Consider the following 23,558-nt stretch of genomic DNA (forward strand, 5'->3'; position numbering starts at 1 on the left):
ATAAATTTTTAATAGCTTTTCATATCTTGTTAGCCTTTGCTTAATATTCATCTTGACAGAGACCACTGATATTAAGAAGCACCTATGTCTAGGATAACAATTACTGTATCACTAGACAGCACATAGCTTCTGGTATTGGAAAAATGATAGGATCTTCATTTTGGAGATTATTAAATACTGCTTTGCACTTGCATTACCAGGTAAAACTGAAACTTCTAGAGGCATTTTTTGCACCTGAGGTAAATTGAAGAAGATACTTAAATTACTTTTCCATAGATCTCTAAGGCTGCTGTGCACTCTTTCGGGTTTTTTTAGGGCTTCATCAGCTTCTTGAACGCTTTGGTAACAAAGCTGTTGAAAGCAATTGTTTTTTTCTCTTTCAATAAAACCACACAATCATTTAGGTTGGAAAAGACTTTTAAAATCAAGCCCAGCTGTCAACCTAGCACAGTTTTATCTGTTTTAATATGTAAAATAAACTTTATCTGTTTTGGCTTGGTAAATGGGGAATCTCAGGGGTTTATGAGCTTGTGAAAATGCTTTGACTTTTAGGTCTAGAGCCTTTGCCGCAAAGCAACATCTTCATTCCTTGTCTTGGTATTTTGCTGCTAGCGCTAGGGAGATCCTGGGGTTTATAGGCATTTTGTATGTCATTGCTTTAAGTCCTTAGCGGGTGCCACTAAGTGGAACTAGTGTAACTAAGTACTCGGTGAACAATAGTGAGAGAGCTTCTCTCTGTTCTCGCTACTAGGGAAAAAAACCCGATCGGTTCAGGAAAACAAAGGTTTTGTTAAGCGGTGTCAAGAGAGTGCACTATTTAACATCTGATAAGGGCCGCCACTGACTAAACGACTCTGGCAGTGTCCTAGGTGAACATTTAAAGCTCTTGCCTATGTGCCAGAGCAGACAAAACCAAAAGAGCTGTCTTAATGAGTGGCAGCGCAGATGCTTGCCCAGAGACCTTCTCCGTTGTTCAGTAATATTTTTTCTTGTTATTTTCAGCTGTGTTCTAGCCGCTTAAATTGAAATTTCCTCTGCTGCTTTCAGTGGAGTTCTAGAGGGATTATTTCAGCCAAAAAGATCCTGCTGTTCACGAGTGGATTCCTTTCTAAAAGGACAATAGAGTGGCTATGTCATACGGTCTCGTAGTCAGTAAGAAAGATGCTCCTGAAGAAGCTGCCATAATTACCACGGGCAAGCATGAACTCGAACTAGTGCTAGAATCTTTTCTGCCCATTTTGGTTGATGATGTTAAAAGACAAACCAAACATCAACTTAGGCAATGTCTGAACCTGACCTCCTAGATCTCATTGTCTTGCATGAGAGCTACTTCACTTGTACAAGAGGTTGTTTGGAAAACTCTAGAGTAAGAGATGTTTCAGCTTATGCAAATTTTGCCTTTGGAGACTCTTTATGGTGAAGAGTTTAGCAATACAAAGAATAAATAAATAAAACAATGATAGTAATAATGGCGTTGCTCAGACATTGATTACAGCTTCATTAAGTGAGATTACTCACTGTGATCTCTGCACTACAAATTAGGTTTTAATAATTTGATATGTTCTCTATTTTAATTTAGTGAATTAGAAAAATAAATTGCCAGGGCAGAACACTTAGGAAAAAGACAAAAACCAAGGCCACCTTATTCTAACATCAGGACAGGCAAGCTCATCCAAAATATTTTTGAAAGTAATATTTTTGCATTGAAGCTGTGGGAGCTTTTACTTTCTTTTGCTTTTAATTCCTTAATTAAAAACAAACAAAACAAAAAAAAAAAAAAACCCAAAACTCTTCCAGTCAAAGTAGTTTGGTTTTGCTTTTGATGAAACACATAAACAGTGTTCTGATGCAATAAACTTCATGCTAATCTTTCTTCAGTGCATGTCAGTGAGTTGTAACCCAGTCTGGTAATCAGCCCTGAAATAATTTCTGTGGAACTGTGTGCTTGCAGAGATCTGTTCGCACACGGAATCAGAGATGCCAGATTTCTTCTATCAACAAACGCAGAGTGTGCGATGAGTTAACCTCAGAATGAATGGAGAGGGTTCGATGTTAAACAGAAACCAAAACTTGAGCAGCGTATTCCCAGTTTCTAAAACGTGTGGTCTGCAATATAATCCAGAAAGATAACCAGAAAAATCAGCATTAATTAACACAGTTTATACTGCAGTGGGTGATACGAAGGCTGTGTCCACCTTCGATGAGATTTTGTTGTTGGGTAATATGAAGGAATGAGTTACAAGAGTTATGCTTTGTTGTGGTAACTGGTCCAGCATGCCACAAGGCTCAGCTTTCTAAAAGATACATGCATCTCTTCTTGTAAATGATGGAGGTAATTTTCTCAGAATCCCTCTGAGAAAAATGCATTGGAGTGATGCATTTGTTAGGTGTTCGTGGGGGTTGTCCTTTTCTTCTTTTTCCCTGTGATCAAAATGTTAATTTCTCTTGTGTAGTTCACTCCTTAAGGGCTTCATCTGAATAGGGCATTTTGACATGAGCCTGAGAGGTTTATTGTAAGCATCTTTAGAGTGAATTAACATTTTGATTAATATGGTTACCATTAACTGAGAAGTGTTTTAAATGGATCTTGATTCATGACTTAATTTACGAAAGGCTATTGTACTATTTTGAACTTCACATAATTCTCTCAAGTTGCAGTCCTAATTTTCAGGCTGTTCTGTGTCACATACCAGCTAACAATCTTTCTCTATCCTCCTTTATCCACAAATAAGGAAAGCTTCACAACCATTCCAGCAAAAAATTACATAGGATTCTCCCCCTTCCAAATAGGATGTGCATTTCCTAATATTTAAGCATGAACTAGGTTCCCAGTCTATTCCTGTTTTGATGAAGCCATCAATCTTCAAGTGTATAGACGACTAAATTGTATGACATTTCAAAGCTATAGGAAGGAAATATAGCACAAGGGAGAATCCTGAATCTTGGATTTTCCATTTCACAGAGTTGTAAGATGTTAGAATCTTCCCACAGACCTAGTTATTAGACACAGGGCCTTGAATAACTTGTAGCAATCTGGTTTAGTATGCTTAGTTAAACTTTGTTTCTCCAGAAAGCAGACAAAGGCATTCTTCCTCAGTGAGAGGAGCTCCACAGAGTCAGTCAAATGTTTCCACTCTTGAGCTGTTTTTTTATTTATAGTTTCCTATCTGCTTTCCCACTGCCTCAGCCCTCCTTGTGTCAGCTGGGTACCAAACTCTGGCATTAACAGAAAAGCTGTAGTAAAACAAATGCTAGCCATGAGGTGATAAGCACCTCCACACAAATTACTCTCAGCACTAATCACTTAGGTTTCGTTAGAAGCAACACACTGTTCCTGAAATAACCTTCCTCTGCCTTCAGTTTTTAAAAATAGCCCTCCAAACATGCATAAACATCAGAGGCTGTGGAACAGAACTCCCTTGCTAACTGTTTGTAGCTCTAATTAACACCCATTTACACAGTGAGGGAATTAGAATGCCTGCAAATATTATGTGTATTGTTTATACATATGTCTTGTCAGATGTGTATCGATAAATCTCTTTCTCCCAATGCCAGCATTTCTCCTTTTTCATCTACTGTGACAGAAGGGAAAGTTTTCATTCTTATGACTGATACATTCATTACAACAGACTGAGCTCTAAGGTTACAGGGCAAATGTATTACTCCTAATAATAACTAATGGTGTGTTTCTTTACAAACACTGGAAGAGCTCTCTTGTTCTCAGCATGATGTGGAATCCTTCAGCAAATTCGCTGATCATCTCTGAAATTGTAATCCTCTGAACATGCAGAGCAATAATTCATCTTCCCTTACGCAGAAGTGCAAATTGCACAAAAGTGGGAGAGAGACTGTCTTGGTATGTCTGTAAATACATGGATGAGGCCTATGTACAGTGTCTAAAAGGTCACTGGAAGATGCTGGAGTCTTCCTGCATCAGGCTTGCTATTGGTAACCAGGGAAAGCTGTCTGTATTATACCAGTGTGCTGGTTTGAAGCTAATTGGAATATTTTACTGAGAGAAATTAAATCCTTAGCTGTGGGGGAAAAAAAAACCACCAAAAAAACAACCAAAAACCCACAACAGTAACCTATGTCATTTACTCTTCTTCTGAGAAACACAACTAGTCAAATTATAGATAAGGCTCTTACTTCTCACTTCTCAGTTCTGGGCTCTGTTCCTTTTCTCTTGGTGTTCTCTGTGGTGGCTGCAACTGCCTTAACTCTAATCCAAATTAACCCTTTATTTCCCCTAACCTTATTATCTTTTTGACATCTCACCTCAGATCTCTCCAGATTTATCATGTGAGATATATGGGGATTGATCTAGTTACTTCTGAAGGGAGGGAAAGAGGGGGAGGAGGTTTGGCTTTGGAGCGTCCTGGCAATGTGATTGTTTTAACTTGCATATTTCTATATATAGCTGTATATATTTGTAATACATTGTAAATGTCTGCTTGTATATTGTGCTAAGCTGTAAATATAGCTTCATTCTTTCATTTCCAGCCAGCTGAGTCTAGTCTGGGTGAGTTCATTGTGTGTGTGTGTGTGTATAGGTAGCTCCCAAACCATCACAACCAGTGGTGGTGACTACTTCTAGAGAACATCTGAGCCTAAGGCATGCTACAGAGAGCAATGGAGTCTGCAGCATCTCACTGCTGCTGATCTGTCTTTTTGTCCATCCTGCAGGTTATAGAAGTTCTTTTTTGTTTGGGCCTGCATTGGAATTAATACTAGATTATGAATATTAATTTCTGTATGAATAACAATTTTTAATTAACATTTAAAAATTCTGGGAAATTCCCTGAGATTCTTTGGCTTTTCAGTCAACAGGAAGTAGTTGCACAAAGAGTGTTTATAAACATGGAATTAAGCAGTTTAAACAATCAGAACTTGGAAAACAGGAATTCAAACCCAGCAAATATTCCAACTATGCTAATAGAGCCTTAGCATTGACTCCAGGATATGTACTCATGACGCTTTGGTCCCTGAGTAAGCTTCCTGTACAAAGACACTTCCAAAACTCACAATAATGATCCTGGGGTTAAACCATAAAATATTCCAGGCAGAGGGTGTCATGGAGGGGTTTTCTCTATTCCTCCCCTGTTAGGGGGAGGTGAGAAATTAATTTGAGGTGGTTTTGATTTTTTATAAAATTATTTATTAAAATTAATATTTACAAATTTACCTCACCCCCAACCACTATGAAATCCAGTTCGTTGCAAGTTTATGAAAATAGCTTTGGGATATATTTACAGGGATTGACTATTAAATGGAAATATCAAATTACTAACAATTATTGACAGAGAGAAATATTTTCTTAGGCTTAAAGCCTCTTAACCACTCTAATGTTTGCCCAGCAAGGGCTGTAACTGTGTGTGCTCTTTAGGTAGAGATAACTTATATTACAAAGGTATCAAAGCTTACTTAGGTGTGCTGCTCTTGAGTATTAATCATTAATCACCCTCCTGGGAATCTGTCTCAGCGTGTGCCCAGTATTTGGGGTCTTGGTATAGCTGGAGTCTGTCCCGGCTTGCAAGGGGAATTGATAAAGTGTTCCCAGTTTCTGGGGTAACAGTATTTCTCTAACCTTCTCTCCTGGGGTGATCTCTGCCTTGGAGCTGCGGCTTCTAGATGCTGTGCGTGTCCAGGGATGCTGCGTTCATAGGTTTGCAGACAGTCTGAGGGTCTGCTGGCTCTGGGTCTTTCCAGACTTACAGGATATAGCTGGCAAGCAGTATCTATGCCGGGCAAGCAGGGTCTATGCCGTGCCGCATGGAGATTTAACTGTGTAGATGAATCAAGATAGCTCTAGGCTTTAGGCAGGGGGTTTCTTGGCTCCCCATATATGTATGGTGCAGGCATGAATGTGCTCTGCTTCTCAAAGGGCTCGCAGGTAGCATGACTGCGCCTTGAGATCAATGCATGAGGTCTGGGTCTCTGTAATGCTTGCAGGTGAGTCAGGCCTGATCCTTTGTCTAGGCCATGCAAGCTGGGTCAGTGCAGCAGGATGCTGCTGTGGATCAGAGCTGAGTCTAGATGCTCTAAGCTTCTGGACTGGTAAACAGTCTGGACCATCTGAACAGACTGAACATGTGGTGCTGCTGTGCACACACACACACACACACCCCCCCTTTATAGGCTCTGGGGCCGAGATTTGTGGCTCATTGGACATCTAAAGTGACCAATCAGGCTGGCAGTAAGCCAAACTTTGCCCCAATAGGCAGTAGAGACATGCCTGGATCCTCCCGATGGGGATTACCTGGGTGGACCCCAGGGGCCCACAGGCTGGGCGTGTGTGTGTTACACAATTTGTTTGCTGCCTCGTGGATCCTGGCAGAAGAACATGTCTGGGCATGTAGAGGCATGGTGAAGCCTCAGTTTTGGGGCTGCTGCTCCTCCACCACAGAGGGAAGGAGGGAAGAACTGAGTTGCTGCTGAGCTGCTAGTGCAAGCTGCAAACACATGGCCACCATGATTGCCAGTTTAGAAGCTGCTCCCGGTGGAGGGGCAGTGCAGAAAGGCAGTGGTTTCTGAATCAATCCCCATTGAATACATCCTTTTGAAAATGAAAATGGCCAATACGCAGTAGCAACATTGTTCTGGCCAATGAATTCAAAGCTTAGTGCCTTGTGTGACCACACAGGCACACTGAGGGGCAGCACAAGACACCTGACAGGTGGTGCTAAGCCCCTAGCCCTCAAGGATTTGCTGGAGCAAAATCCTCCATTGTTTGTTCATCTACTCCTGGACCAGCAACAGGAGGAGGACAGCAAGCGTTAAACTGGCCTGGCAGGATTTATGCCCTACCAGGACAGGGCCTACAGGTCACATTTGGGATTTATCACAGTCTTGAGCTTTTCCTTGCAAGAAGCCATTTCAAATTCTTATATTGTCTCTTGTCTCAAGGAGGTTGATACTGAAATCACACACTAAGTACTGCAAGATATACATTGGAATCCCTGAAGTCTACGGCAGCAACTGAGTAGCTTTCTAATGCCCTTTTGTATACAGCTTCAGTGTTATGTTAACCATCTCTGTCTCCCAGAATCCCTAATTTGCATACATGGTTTTTTTTTCCTTCTTCCCTTTTGAGTTTATACTTAAGACTCTATTTTTCCTTCTAAGTTTTCTGTCTGTGTGCTCTATACTGCAACACTGTGGTTAGACATGGACTCGCATGTTTTGGTATATAAGTAGGATTCTACAGCTTCCTTAATCCAAGTATCATGACAAGCCTGAATCTTGTGCTGGGTTTCTTCAATGTTGTTGAATTCATATTTGATTAACTAATGGCTAGTTTAATGCTCCCACCAGTGAAGAAATTTTTTGCTATTAAGTCAAGCCAAATTGTCACAAAATCCATTATTTATCAGCTTTTGGGAGTTTATCACATCAGTCTGCAGTAGATTGTCCAGTGTCATCTGCCTCCTAAGAGGCAGATCTGCTAAGACCTGTCCCTCTCTTTCTCTCTCTCTGGGGTAATGGCTGAAGATTGCAAGTCTAGCTCAAGGATGTGGTTCTCACAAAATGGTGCTGCAGAAGCTGTGAATGTGTGAGATACCCAAAACTCCTCTAATATTGTTTAGCTGTTGTTCATTACTTTGCTGCCACTTGGAGGCTGTTGGTCAGGGTCCTGCTGCTCAGGTTTCCCTTGTCACTGAATAGCTAGCTCAGAAAAGGCTTTTGATCACTGTCACTTTGGCTTGGCTTGAGAGGTTGAAAGCTTCTGCTCTCTATTGATACATTTTTACAGTAGCAGCAGGCATGAAATCAGGACCTTGTTTTCCATTTGCTGTTCTCGCACCTCCTTGAAGCTCAGCAGGAGTCAGTGGAATGCAGACTACCCATTCTCAGTCCAGCTCTTCCATCGAATGGTGCTGCAGTGCTGCTCTTCTCACACTGCCCTGTTACAGCCAGCCAAAGCAGCAATGAATCCCAAACTCGTCAAATATCTTTATTCAAATATGATGTAAAGAGCTGTCTAGAGGAAATAATTTTGCATCATTCTATCATGATTTTTATCTGTCCAGCAAAATCATAGGACTTCGTCTTTGAAGCCACCTAGTAGTGTTTTTTTCACCTGTTTGCCTCTATGCTGACACACTGGTCCCCCAGAACATTTACCAAAGGCAAGAGATAGGCTTTGCAATAAATAAACTAGACAAAAGTAGCATTGTTCTCCTCTGACACCTGAAGAATTCATACAGGGATAATAAGTTACTAAACCAGATGCTAGGCACCATCCAGAAACAGAGCTCAAACACAGGTTTATTCTTCTTCGCATTCCAGGCTAATGTCTACTAAAAGCTTCTCTCAACCGCACACCATCAGTTTTTCTCAGGAGAGTTTCCATCTCCCCTCTTCTTCCCAGTCATTTAATTTGACCCAGATTGGAGTCAGCCCAAGGAAAACTGCAATTTCCCTGATAGCTGTGTATCCCCAAACTCGTAACAGAATGTAATGTCCAGTCCAGACAGTGTTTTCTAGCAGTTCAGACTATCTGTCACATCTCTGGCTGGTCCCTCTTTTACTAAGATATCTTTGCATTAGGAAAAAAGAATAATATGAGACAATATTTCTGATATTTTCTTTTTTTTTTTTTTTTTTTTCTCCCAAGTTTCCATTGGATATTTGGTGAAACTTTTTCACCAAAATGGTTCTAAACTTCTGGAATAGACTCTCCAATGAGACGGTTGAATGTCCATCCCTAGAGGTATTTAAAAGATGCAAAGATGTGGTGCTGAGGGCTATGGTTTAGCTCCAGCCTTCACAGAGTTAGAGAATCACAGAATCAACCAGGTTGAAAGAGACCTCCAAGATCATCCAGTCCAACCTAGCACCCAGCCCTATCCAGTCAGCTAGGCCATGGCACTAAGTACCTCATCCAGTCTTTTCTTGAACACCTCCAGGGACAGCGACTCCACCACCTACCTGGGCAGTCAATTCCAATGGCAAATAACTCTCTCTGTGAAGAACTTCCTCCTAACATCCAGCCTAATGGTTGGACTCAATGACCTTTAAGGTCTTCTTCAGCCAAAACTGTGCTATGACTCATTCTATTATTCTACACACTCGCTTCTTTAGCCCTAAACTGTAACAAATTGATTGCATGAACATGCTCATATTCTTTCTAACTTGCGTTATTGAAAAGTGATGAATTAATAGGAACATCTCTCCAAGCCCATTTATTTTGGTTAAGATATTCAAGGGAGATATTATTGTCAGTGGATAATATATTGTTTTCACTTGCTTTTCTTCACCAGCCTCTAGCATTTTAGGAGGCAGCCTGTATCTGGCTGTTATATAACAGGACTTCCTTCTACAAACTGAAATAATGCATGTTTTACTTACAGGCTCACCAAAACTGCAGCAGATGATGGCTAAAAATTACATTTATTGTGACATTTTGCTAAACAGCAGATGTGGCTTTGCTCAAGCACATAAATGTCAAGGAGCAGAGCACCTAGCAACCAAATTGCGAGATATCTTCTGTAAGCAGAGAAGATTCCTGTAGCCTGTTGGCAGATGTACTCTATTGCCCAATAACTGCCCCAGATGTAGGTTCAGGTACATAGGCTGTCTTCCTCACCTAAGGAAATAATGCATCATTGTAAATGTTCTCTAACATGATGTTTTTTTAGCTAGCCCAGGTCTCTAAAAACAGTCCAGAGACCTTATATGCAGGGAAGGCGATGGGCTTAATAATTATTTAATATTAAATTCCCATACCATAAATTGAAAGTTCATTCCAGTTCATTCTTCTTTCCAAAGGCAGGATTTCTTTCAGCCTTTGAGAAGCTTCCTGTGATGGAGATCCTGCCTCTTCTTTGAGCAATCAGTTTAGAAGGATCACTGTCCTTGATGGTGGTGGAGAGGCATTTGGTTTTCCCTGTCTTTGTAGCTAACTTAAATGTTCCTTTCTGTAGATTTAAGCCTAATCATTCTATCTTCTACTCACCATGGGTATGGAGAACATAGCTGCTCTTGTGGTCCAGGGCCTCCAACAGCAGTTACAGCAAGATGCCAACAAAGAGTGCAAACATACTGTTACTCTGTGATACATTCATCTTATGAAATCATGGCCAGATCCATTTTGGCTCACAAACTTTTCTGAGCCAGTTGTGGCTTCTCTACTTAGTAACTTGGGGTGGTTTGATCTTCCAAGCTCTCCGCTTGATTTTCTTTTTTTTTTGGCCTTCCTTTCCTTGCTACATTTTGTTTTGTTTATATTTAAATGTTTTTATATCTCATCCTTTTTCTGAGTCCTCTTTAGACTCTGCATTTATTTCATCTTCTCTCATAGATTGCGTCTTCTAGACTTCCAATTGTTTTGTATCTGGACCATGTAATTCTTACAGCATAGTTTATTGCAGACTGTATTGCATCACTCATGCTGAGTATGGACTTTCTTTATGTCCCACTTCTTGATCTCCCAAACATTCTGTGTTTTCTAGGAAGTGTACTGTGTTACACAATTCCAGCATAATGAGGATTTGTGACTGTGATTTTAACAGGATCTGTGACTTGCTTTTGGAGATACTTCAGTTCTTATTGAAGTGAATGGGGCAGAAAGGCACTCAACTCTTCCGATGGCTATATCTGAAATCTGTAGCCATGGAGAGCATTTATATATACCCCTCTGCATCTGAGACCCATTTTTCATTCTCACTCAGGTTATTGTAAGCAAACCCTTACAATGTTCACAGTAGTCTTGTGCTGAAAATGACCTTTTTCTCTTGGACTAGGTAAAAAATAGCCACAAATTCCAACCTGTCCCTCCAAGTTCCTTCCTTTTTTACAACAGCTTCTGCTTCCCCACCCTGCTGTCAGCTAATTGGCGTGTTTTCTTCAAGTGTCACATCCAACAGGTGAATGCCACTATATGACAGTGCATTGCAATGTATTTAGTATTGTGGCTAAAAGAGGTGTTGTCACGGAGGGGTATTCTGCCACCTATGCCAGTTGTGGCAGAGGAGAGAAATAAATTGATGCGAGAGGATATTTATAGAAATATATATATTTATTAACTTCAATATTTTCAACTCTCACCACCCCCAACCAATGAACTTTAGTATTAATATTTGTTTTACAGGGTTATGAAGACAGTATGGGGATATATATCAAACATTAACTACTATAACAACTAGTATACATTCAAACTATTAAACAGAGAGAGTTTTCCCTGCGGCTTAATGCCGCTTGGGGTCATATACTACTTGCCCAGGCTGAAAGCTGTTTTTCTGCTCTATGGCAGAGATAATAGAAATTACAGAGGCATTAAACTATTTACTCACAATTTGGATTAATCAATAATCACCCTCCGGAGCTACATCACAGCCTATGCCTAGGGGTCTCTGCCTGTGGACTTTGAGGCTGGAATCCTCCGACTTCAGGGGAAATGGCAGTCTCTGACCTTGTGCTGCTGCTTTCTTCTTGGTGCTCTCTCCAGGGATACGTAGGCAGGATCTCAGGTGCAGAGGCAGGATTCCGTGCAGTCTGAGCATGGGTCTAATGCTGGCTACTCAGGCTGATCGAATGCAGGCAGGAAAGCAATCAATGTGGGGGAGCCAACACGTGAGCTTGTGTACCCCTATTTATTAAATGTGGACCAAGAGTTATGGCCTCATTGGCCACTTGAATGACCAATCAGGTTGGCAGTCAGCCAAACCTTGCCATGCTAGGCAAAAGTTGCAGGCCTGGACTCCAAATATGGGAATCACGTGAGCCCAGCACTAGGCAGGCACGAGCTGGGCGTGTGGGGGCTTACACAATCAGGTGTCCTGGGCAACTGACTTTATGGCACCAGGTCTGTTGTGCCCCTTTGTGCTCATTTACCCCTGGTGCAGGCAGAGAGACATGTCCAGGCAGGGCATGGCATAAATAAGCCTGCTTTCAGGCCTACAGGCCCTCCACAACAAGAGGAGAAGATAATCTATAAAAATCCACCTCCTTTTCTCATTTTAATATGTTAAGTTGTTGGGGATGTCCTGTGAGCCGTCAGAGTAAATAATTGCAAACACAACAATCCTTAGGTGTCTAATTTCTGCTTCCGTTCTTAAACATCCACTGAGTAAATACCTGTCAGACTTGTGTGTCATAATACATGGAGCTTTGAAAAAATATCTTTTAGATATGCTGCAGTCACATGAGGGCTATCACTGAACATCACACCTACTGCCTAAACAAAGACTCAAAAAGGGCACTGAAATGACTGTGACATTCAAAGAAAGGTGTCTGGCTCAATCCAAAAGGGCAGGAATAGGTGTGGGACTGCTCTCAGTTTCTCCAAAAGAGCTCTGCTGTCCTTTTCAGGAATATTGAGAAGCAACAAAGAAGTGTGTGGCTCTCAGTAGTGTCATGATGGGAAGGATGAAGTGATGTCAGAAAATGGGATCCACCAGGGACATAGTGGTGTGCTCTTTGTCACTGAGACTATGCAAGATGTGAATGAGTCAGTAAGATTACTCTGACCTCTGAGCATTGTATAGGACATGAACAGTGTTCAGTATCTCAAAGGACAGGTAGCTGACTGGGTATCTCTGTGTCTGAGAAAGCTTTGCCTCTGAGATGCAAATGGTGAATGCAGCAAGGTGAAAGCAGTCAGAGCCATGTGTCCTTGCTCTAAGCAGCTTAGCTGCATAATTTAGTGGTTTGTTGCCTGTGGTTCTTTCTCAACAGCTGACTGGTTTAAGGTGATATTCTTTGTTTAGAACTGTGTGAAGATTGTCCAGTCACATGTCTCAGTGAGAGTTTTCTGAAGAACAATTAGAATTATGGAAGGAAAAAAAAAACCCTGCTTCATGCTAAACTCCCTTATTCTACCTGCCCAAGTAAAATTAGCAGTCAGAAAGTCCTGACTTGGTGCCAGTTAGAAAGCATTGGCATTGTTCTCAATACTGACAAAATCTGGCTTCTCAGTGAGCTGCACTGTTTTCCTTCTCTGTTACATATCGGTTGGTAGGACTGAGAATGTTAGACATAATAATGTTATGATTCCTGGTCCTTGGTAAATCTCTCTATTCTGGCTCTACAGCTGTCCCAGCAGCCCAGAGTCTGTATCATACAGGAGAGACTCTTCATCACCACTCTTTTCACTCCAAATCTTAGTAGCTTCTATTTGTAGAGGGGTTCCTCTGACATGGCAAATATTCATGAGCTGTAAATTTCAGATGTTGTCACTGCCTAGCAGCTGAGTTGGCCAATGTATCTTTAATTTCCTTTTAGCATCCAGTCAGAGGGAACATGCAATGAGCAATTTCCTCAAGCATAGTATCAACACAAAATTCATCTTATTCTAGGCCAGCTATGTGATCTAAGCAGGGGACAGCGTAACGTTTTGCTCTGATATTCTGAAACAGAAATTGGAATATAAAATCATCTTTGGTACTTGGGTGCCTTTGAAGCAATCAACTGATTCCTTATCCTGATGCTTTCTTAGGATTTCCTTTGTAGAGCAGCTGCGAGTAGGTTGTTTACAGACTACTGGGTAGTCTACCAAACATGATCAGATCTTTATTACACAGCAAGGAGGGGCAGGTTAGAAAACAGAACAAAAGCAGATAGGATAGCATTATATTTTTGAGTGACTAGAATCAGCTCTCCACTTATTAATTGCCCTCCTAATTTGAGAGTCATAGAATGGTTTAGGTTGGAAGGGACCTTAAGTATGATCTAGTCCTAATGCCCCCCACCATGGGCAGGAACACCTCCATTAGACTGGATTGCTCAAGACCTCGCCCAGCCTTGCTTTGAACATCTTCAGGGAAAGGGCATCAACAGACTCTGGGTGACCTCACTGGAAAGAATTTCTTCCCAATATACATTCATCTTATAAAATACAACTATTTTTCCAGCATTCACTTGATTTCAGTAATTTCATCTAATTCTTTACCTCTCTTCATCTTCCCACTTGCTAGATTGTTCAAATATCTCATGTTCCAAAACCACTTTGCACTCTCAGTTCTTCCCATTGATCTTTAAGTGGTGGGAAGCTGTATATGCACTACTTGTGATGCCATGGATAGATTATCAAGATTTCTCCTGAGCTAAAGACTGCACAAAGTTCCCACTCTGCCTACATAACTGTGTTTCATAGCCTGCACGGATTTTACTTTTTGCCTGTATTGGCACACTCTGTGAGTTCAGATATAGGGTTTGCTTTACAAGAAGGACTTTGCAGTAATTGCTACTGCAACTCACTGTTGTTCTGACCTCCTCCATCCTTTTCTTTCCCTTCAGGTTAGATCTTTGGGGCCAGGTCTTGCTGCCCATGTGAATTCTTGAACCTGTTATATATCAGTGATAGGACATTATAATAAAAAAATTAATTGTCACTTTGGTGGTTTCACCTACTTTTCTATTTTTTATGGCCTACAGGTACATCAGTCCTCAGTCACTCTCTGATGGAATATTTTAACTGTCCATAATGCCAGGATGCTTGGGATACAGAGGCTTCACAGTAGATCACTTGCCTCCTCTCCTTCCTCTCCCCTCCTCTGGTGGATTCCTCTCTGTGGTGGCAGTTTTTTAGGGATTTTCTGCTCCTTTGCCATTGCTTGAGCACCTACCTAGCTTTGAGTTAGGACAAGTTTAATTGTGTTGGCTTGCACCCTTAATCATCAGTGTCTTCCTCTCCATGACTCGCTCTGCTCTTCTCATGTCATATGTTAGTTCAGGAGGAGCCTTCAGTTCCTGAATTTTCAAATGGTTTTCTAAGAGAAGAGCTTGTTTGGTTTCCCAAGGCATCTGGCATTGGCAGTTACACAGCGACTGCAATTGCCAGTGGATGTTGTAATCTGACCTCCCTTTTCCCTGGTGATTTTTTCAGTCCGTCAACTTCAGCTATGTTTGATGGGAAAATGGGGGAGCTGAACATCTACAAAGAACATGTTGACATATTTCCTGCAGAAAAGGAAAACAGTTCATGGCAGATATTTTTGTTTCTCTATATCTTGTCTCTATCTTGTATTTATTACCTTTATCTCTGCATTATTTTATTTTCTGGTAATTTATTAATGTCATTTTCTTGAAGGGAGACCTCATGGCTGTCCACAGTTATCTGAAAGCAGATTGTGGAGAGGTTGTTGCTGGTCACTTCTCACGGGTAATTAGTGAGGGAATGGCCTCAAGCTGTGACTGGGTAAGTTTAGACCAGCAGGAGTGGTCAGGCATTGGCATGGGCTGCCCACAGAGGTGGTTGAGTCACCAACCGTGCATGTGTTTAAAGGTCATTTGATGTGGCACTTGGGGATATGGTTTAGAGTGCACCTTGTAGCGTAGGGATATGGGTTGGACTTGGTGATCCTGAGGAGTTTTTCCAAGCTGAACTTTTCTGTGATTCTTATAGCACTCTTTACTGCTTCTTTCACCTTTGCTCATAAATGGCTGTCTTACAGCCAAGAGATTACACACTCAGCTCACTGTGCAAAGCTTTCATACAGAGAAAGGCTATATGAGAGTTATTCTCTGGTAACCTTTAATCTGAATTCAATGTCATGTCACCAAGCTAGGCTCAATCTCTGACAAATGCAAGCATGCACACCAGCTTCTGATGATCAGTCTATTCAGCTTCATCTGTACCCTATTTGGCCTCTACCAGATGTTTCAGATGTATTTTGATGCAAAGCTGCATGTTCGCAAGCACCTTTTAACTGCAGGCTGGTAGAAATTGACTTGGTCTTTCCCATTCTGTTGATTTATTAGCACTTTGGACAAATTCTATCCATTTGTTGCCGCATGCACTTCGGGTGTGTGTACATATATATATATAAGATTGAATGTCAGTGATGGTTTCTGTGCCTGTAACTTCTTAGCTTATTATTGTTAGCAGCAAGGAAATGAGACACCTGCTTTCTGTGATTCAGGAGTATCCATGTCCCTCATCAACTGAGAGATACTAGAAGAAAAAACAGAAATGGAAGTGAGGTCTTGTAGTCTTTAACTCCCAAAACATAACAAATAGCAGCAGTGACACTAAGAGATATCCTCCTTTCCTTCTACTCTGCCCTGGTGAGACTGCATGTGGAGTTTTGTCTCCAGTTCTGGGATGCCTAGTTCAAGAGGGACAGGGGTACATGACAGAATGTCCAGTCAAGGGCTATGAGAATGATGAAGGCATGGGAACAGCTCTCTGATGAGGAAAGGCTGAAAGACCTGGGGCTGTTCAGTTCGGCAAAGAGGAGACTGAGAGGAGGTCTTATTAATATTTATAAATATCTGAGGAATGGGTATCAAGAAGATGCCAGTCTCTTTTCAGTGGTGTCCTGTGATAGCATGAGGGGCAACAGATCCAAATTGGAACACAGGAAGCTTCACCTCAACATGAAGAAAACTTCTTTACTGTGAGTGTGCTGGAGAACTGGACCAGGCTGCCCAGAGGTTGTGGAGTCTCCCTCCCTGGAGACTTTCAAGACCTATCTGCATGCGTTCTGTTTGACCTGCAAGGGGTAATCCTGCTTTGATGGAGGTGTTGAACTGGATGATCCCTGGAGGTCCCTTTCAACCCCTGTCATTCTGTGATTCTATGATGCCTGGTAAAGAAAGTAGTGCTCTTTTCATTTCAAAGGAACCCAAACTGTTGTATGCTCTTTTCTCTTTAGTGTCCTGCTGTGTAGTCCTTCGGCAAGTTGTAGTCCTTCCTTCACCTCTCTAGTCAAGTCAGCCTGCTATCTGGGTCAAAGCTAAGCCTGCCGATGGGGACTTTAAGGGTGGAGGTATTTCCTCATGGTATCCAACAACTTTTGTCCAAGCCAGTAAAACCAGCAAGACAGAGTACAGGAGAAGCAATGGTTTGCAGATATCAGTATCTCTCACCAAGCATTACAGCGTGTTGGTGTGCTTGGCAGCAGTAACAGTTTTAAGCAAAACAGTGAAGAATCTCATTCCTTCCGATTACAAACAAATTAGCTATGTGAGTGTTTAAAGTGTATTCCAGTGATGCTCATTGCTTTATCGTACACAAGCTTTTACTGTCTTGATTTGGGCTGTTTAATGCAACAAGGCTTGGGTTTTGTCTTAGTTTTAGTCAAGAGATTTCCAAGCAGAACTGCCAAAATGTACTGAGCATAAAATAGACTGCTGTAAATACTCTTTGCAAAAACAAGTAGAAAAAGTGCTCCTCGTGGGGCTGCATGGGTGAGCAGTTCTTAACTAAAGGAATCTGTAAATTGATGTTTTAAAACTGGAGCAAGTTGAAATTTGATGATATTAAAAGATTTTACCCACAATATACATTCCATAATGCATCTTCATCAATCTATATGATGAAAAACCTTGTCAATAAGCCAGTTGCCCTGCACCATCTCTGCCTAGGTGGGTTTAGCTTAATTCACCAGTGCCTGTTTTGTCACTTTAGGAATATAGCAATGCTCACTCTGGAAGTAAAGGATATTTCATACAATCCTCACATATTGTGACTTCCATTCAGCCCTTTACCCTGCATATTGTTTTAATTTTTTTCTTCACCCTTCTCATTGTATACAATTTGCTTAACAACACTGATGTTTTTTTTTTATACCACTGTAATTTTGCTTCATAAATTTTATAGTTCTGCAGTCACTTCATGTAAAAAGCCATTTAGCTTTTTAGTGAGGCATTGTGTTGATACTGCTCTTGTTTACTGGCTTCTCTTTGTTGGAATTATTGTCAACAAGTTTTCCTCATTTCTCCTCTTGCTGAGCTGAGAACTGCTCCAGTAAAGCTTGAGTGCTCAGAGGTGATTATCATTCTCCTCAGAGGACTGGAAGCCCTACCATATAAGGAAAGGCTGAGGGATTTGGACTTGTTTAGTCTTAAGAAGAGAAAACTTAGGGGAGATATTAATACCAGTACATAAACCTAGCAGGAGGGTGGAGACATAAACCTTCCTGGCTACCAGGAAGACTGAGACTCCCATTTCACAATGGAAAAGACAAGGGGTAGTGGGTACAAGTTATTCCTGGGGAGAAACCAACTGGACTCCAGAAGAAAATTTCTCACCATGAGAACAGTTAGGCATTGGAATCATCTCCCAAGGGAAGTGGTGGATTCTCCTAAGACTTAGCTTGACAGGGTGCTGGGCCAGCTCATTTCAGCTGTACTGTTGCCAAGAAAGGTTGCACAAGATGATCCAGAGGGTCCTTTCCAACCTAACATTCTATGATCTCCCCTCTCTGGAGCACATCTGCGTGGGGTGGTCTTCTGGAGCACTCTTCTGAATATTTATTTACCTTACTCATCCAGCTTGTGTTAAATCCAGCTAATATTTGCCTTGAATTCATTGGTTCTATTACTGCTTCTTGTGTTATTGGCCTTCTTTTTTCTTGATATTTGCCTATGCATTTTTTAAGCAATCTTTTTTTCACAGTCTGTGCTTTTTCTGTGATTCCCTAATGGCTGTTTCCCCTTTGCTTGTTTACTGTATCATTGTAGAAGAGAAGGTCTGTACTATATGCACAGCTGCAGAAAACCCAGGCCATTCTTTTGTTACTGTCCTCTCCCTAGCAAAAAGTGAGCTTTGGAAAAAAAAACCAAAGTATTTCTGTTGAAGAATTAGAATTCTGTTTGAAAAGTCAAATGAACTGCCAAAAGCTTCACACTCAGTTATTTAAACATGGACTGCTGTCATTCTTTATGTTAAAAGCTTTGCTTTTCGAGGCACAAATTATTTGCTGTGTAAGAATGCTGTGGCAGTTGGTCACTGCCTGGAAGTGAATGGACATTTCTTCCTCTCAAGAAAGCTTGGAACTTTTGTAGTCTAGCTGGGAGACATGTAAAGGTATAGGACTGTATTTCATCGCATGAGGTGGGCTCTTAACAGCTGCAGACATTTACGTGCTTTCAGGGGTGTTTGTTTCTGCTGCTTCCAAGGACAGTGATCCAAGTCATCTCCCATTCAAGCCTATGGGTCAGATCCTGAGCTGATAGAAATGCATGTGTGTCACTGGAGACAGCATCTGAGGACCTAGCTTTGGGCTTTTGGTCACTGTTTTGTATTGAAGCAGAGGTGGCTGAATACCCACCCCTGAAGATGTTTGAAAGAAGTGGAGTGAGTGATCTGATTTAGCATCAGGCTTTGGCAGAGTTAGGTACTTGTTTGATTTGATAATCTTAAAAACCTGTTCTAACCAAAACAATTCCATAATTCTGTTAGACAAACTCATGGCTTCTCCTGTCAGATGCTGGAGATGGGTGATATTGCAGTACATAGCCTAATTCAAAAGCAGTTTGAATTAGTTTTTTCTTCCTTTGTGACTTAATGACATTTTCAGAAGTGCAGCAGAAGAAATCACCATCATAACAAAAGATTGTTCCTACAACTGTTGTTCCTTGGCTGCAATTAAGATAGCTGGCAAAAGGCAAATCTCCAAGGCCTCCTAAAATTGTGCAGCTCTTCTGGAAGGTAAATGGAAAGAAACTCACCCATTTTTCTGGTGTAATTTACAGTGAAGGTTTGCTGCCTTCACTGTAAACCTAGCAGCATTTGTGTGCTGCATGTGAATTTATGACAGATATTTCTCTTTACAGAGCCTGTCCATCTTCATTACAGAATGTTAGGGGTTGGAAGGGACCTCAAAAGATCATCTAGGCCAACCCACTTCTAGAGCAGGATCACCTAAAGTAGGTCACACAGGAATGTATCCAGGAAGGTTATGTTTGTGTGAAGCCTCTTATACTCCAGCTTGTATCTGTCACCCCTTGTCCTGTCATTGGACATCACTGAGAAGATGATGGTTCCATCCTCCTAACACTTGTGCTTCACATATTTATAAACATTAATGAGGTCACCTCTCAGTCTCCTCCAAGCTGGAGCCCCAGCTCCCTCAGCCTTTCCTCACAAAGAAGATGTTCCACTCCCTTAATCATCTTTGTGGCTCCGCACTGGATGCTTTCAAGCAGTTCCCTGTTCTTTTTGGACTGAGTAGCCTAGAACTGGACACAATATTCCAGGTGTGACCTTACCAGGGGAGAGCAGAGGGGGAGGAGAACCTCTCACAATCTACTAGCCACAGCCCTCCTGACAGACTCTAGAATACCATTGGTCTTCTTGGCCACGAGGACATATTGTTGGTTCATGCGATCCTGTCCACCAGGACACCCCTAGGTACCTCTCCACTACACTGCTCTCCAACAGGTCAGTCCCCCAACCTGCACTGCCACCTGGACACCCATTCATATTTAATTTAGTTTTTCATTAGGTCAGGAAAGATTGTTATAAAGGAAGTGAGAACTTAAATGACCAAGTTTATTGTGATTCCACCACAAAGTAGCTAGATATTTTCAGTGCAAACACCACAATATTTAGCACAGTTTCCTTGAATTCCAGGAATTCTCTGTTCAAACTTTGGAAAACAAATGAAACTAATTAAGTTCTTTTTCTGTTAGAGGCTTTTTTTGCTGTTCCAGATCAGCCCAGAAGCTGATCCAGCCTAGTGAATATTCTCAACCAGTAACTTCCTGGGGAAAAACTTGGGAAATGAATATGTGAAACAATGTGTGCCTAAAATATTTTCCCACTTGTATTTATTTGTAACACTCAGTAATCTGCAGGTTTAGAGAGGTTCTCTCTCCTTCTACTCTGTCCTGGTGAGGCCACGTCTGGAGTACTGTGTTCTGGGGACCTCAGTTCAAGGAGGACATAGAACTGCTTGAGGAGTCCAACACAGAGCCACAAAGATGATTAAGGAAGTGGAACATCTCTTTTATGAGGAGAGACTGAGGGAGCTGGAGCTCTTTAGCTTGGAGAAGAAGAGACTGAGAGGTGACCTCACTCATGTTTATAAATATGTAAAGGGTGAGTGCCAAGAGGGTGGAGCCAGGCTCTGCTTGGTGATGCCAACAAAGCTGGTGAAAGGCCTGGAACACAAACCCTATGAGGAGAGGCTGAGGGAGCTGGGGTTGTTTAGTCTGGAGAAGAGGAGGCTCAGCGGTGACCTTATTGCTGTCTACAACTACCTGAAAGGACATTGTAGCCAGGTGGGGGTGGCCTCTTCTCCCAGGCAACCAGCAACAGAACAAGGGGACACAGTCTCAAGTTGTGCCAGGGAAAGTATAGGCTGGATGTTAGGAGGAAGTTCTTCCCAGAGAGAGTGATTGGCATTGGAATGGGCTGCCCAGGGAGGTGGTGGAGGCACCGTCTCTGGAGGTGTTCAAGAAAAGCCTGGATGAGGCACTTGGTGCCATGGTCTAGTTGACTGGATAGGGCTGGTGATAGGTTGGACTGGATGATCTTGGAGGTCTCTTCCAACCTCGTTGATTCTATGGTTCTATGGTTCTAAGGAGCAATGGGTGGAAGTTGAGGCATAGGAAGTTTTATGAAACATAAGGAGCATTTTTTAACCTGTGAGGGTGACAACACTGGAACAGACTACCCAGAGGGGTTGTGGAGTCTCCCTCTCTCTGTAGATATTAAAAACCTTCCTGGACATGTTCCTGTGTGATCTGGTCTGGGTGATCCTGCTCTGCAGGGGGGTTGGACTGGATGAGCTTTTGAGGTCCTTTCCAGCCCCTGACATTCCATGATTCTGTGAGTAGCATTTTCCAGAGTGGTTGATAGAGGCTAGGCCATCCTGATTAATACCCACCAATGATGAATGAGTCTAATTTCTTCTTCAAGCTACTTATAATTTGGCTTTGACAACAATCTGTTGTGAGGAGCTCTGGAATTAAACTAAGCATTACATAGAGGAGAAAAAGATCTTGTTTATTTTCAGCATGCTGCCAAGTAATTTTGAGTCCTAGCACAAGAAATGTAAGCCTCTTAAACCTCTCCAGAACCACTTCATGCTTGGGCTGAATTGCCACTTTCCTAATGCTGCAGTTTGACATATGGTTTAAAGAGCTCAAAACTGGTGCTCTCTCAATCGTACCAGTAACTGTTGATATTCAAACAGAGGAGGACTTGCTGCTTTCTGATCCTTACTGGAAGGACTCACTCTCTTTGCCATGCTCTGGGGTTTTTTTGTCATTTCTCAGTGTGTGCTTTATTTAGAGAGGTTTTTAAATAATAATGATAATAATTATTTAATTGGTAGACAAATATGCTTTGTTAAAACCTGAGGACTCCAGCACTCTCAGACACTGAGGTGCTGGAGTATGTCCAGAAAAGAGCAACAATGGTTAAGTTAAAACAGGTCTTGTGAGGAGCAGTTGAAAGAACCAGGGTTGTTTAGTCTGAAGAAAAGGAGACTGAAGGGAGACCACATTGCTCTCTACAACTTCCTGAAAGCAGATTTGAGTGAGGTAGGTTTTCCACTTAATCACAGTATCACAGTATCACAGCATCACTAAGGTTGGAAGAGACCTCACAGATCATCAAGTCCAACCCTTTACCACAGAGCTCAAGGCTAGACCATGGCACCAAGTGCCACGTCCAATCCTGCCTTGAACAGCTCCAGGGATGGCGACTCCACCACCTCCCCGGGCAGCCCATTCCAGTGTCCAATGACTCTCTCAGTGAAGAACTTTCTCCTCACCTCAAGCCTAAACCTCCCCTGGTGTAGCTTGAGGCTGTGTCCTCTCATTCTGGTGCTGGCCACCTGAGAGAAGAGAGCAACCTCCTCCTGTCCACAACGACCCCTCAGGTAGTTGTAGACAGCAATAAGGTCACATACAGCTATATACAGAAATATATAAGTTAAAAGTAAGAGAGAAACACAATACCTCTCCCACAAATCAGAATCCCCAGGAGGGGCTCCCAGCCACCCTTCCACCTTCTTTCCACTCCTCTACCTTATCCCAGAGTCTGCCTTATGTACAGGGTGAGTCTGGAAGATCAGCAAGGGGAGTTAGAAGCAGAAGAATTAGTTACACAGAAGAAGCCCAGGGAGAAGCACAGACTCTGACAGACACACACACACACACTGTCTTATCTATGTTTGTGTTCTTGCTTTTATACATCTCAGCAAGCCTTTGAGTGAAGTAGACATCATCATTGTTTCCTTTTTGCAGCCTATAATCTACTTTTTCTCATTAAAATATTCCAGTTAGCCTCAGGCTAGCACAGATCTGATAGCAGGTGAGATTTTAGAAACCTTCTCAAGCAGAGCTGCTGTGCATACTGTTGTTGCAAAGGACAAATACATAGACCATGTCAAGAAGAGCCTTGATGGCTACCTGAAATGCAGGTAGCTGTCCTGGTAGGGCATAAATCCTGCCGGGCAGGTTTAACCCTGGCTCTCCTCCTGTTGTGCTGGGGTCCGGGAGTGAGTAGGGGAGCAAACAGTAAGGGTTTCCCCCCCCCCCAAGCAAAACCTTGAGGGCTAGAGGGCTTAGCACCAAATATCAGGTGTCTTGTGCTGCCCTCAACTGTGCCTGCGTAGTGAAAGGAGGCACGAAGCTTTGAATTCATTGGCCAAAACAATGGTTCTAGTGCCTATTGGCCAGTTTGATTTCAAAATCAGCTATATAAAGGGGGATGATTTAGAAAGCCACCTTTCTACATTTGCTTTTCTATAGCAGCCCTTCTGCACCATGCCTTTGTCTTCACGGAGCATCTTCTTTACGGCTTGTTAACGTGTATGCAGCTCACACTAGTGGCTTAGCAGCATCTTCTTCCTCCTCTGACTGAAATATTCGTATTT

The sequence above is a fragment of the Pogoniulus pusillus genome, chromosome 7 (genome assembly GCF_015220805.1).
Source record: "Pogoniulus pusillus isolate bPogPus1 chromosome 7, bPogPus1.pri, whole genome shotgun sequence".
In the NCBI taxonomy this organism is placed as follows: domain Eukaryota; kingdom Metazoa; phylum Chordata; class Aves; order Piciformes; family Lybiidae; genus Pogoniulus; species Pogoniulus pusillus.